This window comes from Aplysia californica, unplaced genomic scaffold, assembly GCF_000002075.1.
Source record: "Aplysia californica isolate F4 #8 unplaced genomic scaffold, AplCal3.0 scaffold00078, whole genome shotgun sequence".
Lineage (NCBI taxonomy): Eukaryota > Metazoa > Mollusca > Gastropoda > Aplysiida > Aplysiidae > Aplysia > Aplysia californica.
Window position 1 is genome coordinate 304,478 of NW_004797348.1, and position 1,094 is coordinate 305,571.

The following is a 1,094-nucleotide window of genomic DNA, read 5'->3' on the forward strand; positions in this document are numbered from 1 at the left end:
ATTATATTATGAAGCCTACATAAATCGCATGTACTCAACACACATTCTCACAGGTAACTCAGTAACTTTAAATGGTTCCGAATAAAATTTTAATGAACAAAGAAATAATAACAAAACGAAACGGAAAACTTACAGAACAACCAGAAATACGTGTATAGCATGGAGAGCTCTATGCAACAGACCGTGTGTCCTCTCCGAAAATTTCAGCGCAGAAGGACTCGTGATGAAAACAGCACGTACAATCCGTAGTAAATTGAGTAATAATTATTATTATGACGCGTAGACCCGCAGGTAATAATATGGAACGATATAGCGCTGCACATTTGTTCACACTTTGATTACTTCACTCACACGGTTTTTCTCTCTATGAAAGAAAGAGGAAAACACCAACCGTTTCTTCTTGAAGTTCTTCTGAAAACAAACATACGAAGTGTCCACTGTCACATCTGCGTTTGTTATAATTTTGTTCTCCAAACTCACGAGTTTACGCTACGCTTGCTTGGACGCGAACACACTCACACGGTGTACCTCTCACTGTGTATGTAGGATGTAGTATGTTAAAGAGTGTACCTCTCACCGAGTATGTATATTCTGTAAAACACTGTATTCTCACTGCGTATGCATGTAGAATGTAAAACACTGTGTACCTCTCACTGCGTATGTATAAATAGTATGTAAAACACTGTGTACCTCTCACTGCGTATGTATCATGTAGTATGTAAAACACCGTGTATCCCTCGTCACCAGGCCTTATGGGGGGAAAATGCCCCCTGCCTGTTTCCCTTGCCTGAAGTTCGGCGTCAACACACAGTGAGATTATAATATATTGTCCTATCGGCGGCTGCTACTGCAAAGGGGCGCCAGGTGTTTCTCGTCTATATGGGCTAGGTATCGATCGCCTGGATGTGGACTGGGTTATACAGCTAATGATACCTGTGTGCTCACCAACTCTTGTCGTCAGTAACAACTCCTTCCCCGCGTCGACCTTCGACTTGTTGTCCACTTGGAAGACAGTTTGTTGCACGTACAAAATAACGAAAACAACCCCAATCCTCATCCTCTTATATGTATCTCTCTCTCTCTCTCTCTCTCTC

The 1,094-nt window shown here is 42.0% G+C and overlaps 1 protein-coding gene across 1 annotated transcript in view; it reads right to left on the reverse strand.

Moving 5' to 3' along the window:
• The window catches only part of LOC101862859, a gene marked incomplete in the record, with an annotated part of 35,104 nt that extends 34,271 nt beyond the window's left edge, over nucleotides 1–833 (reverse strand). Inside the window, 1 exon segment of the mRNA XM_013080197.2 lies at nucleotides 134–833.
• Between the last annotated feature and the right edge of the window lie 261 nt (nucleotides 834–1,094).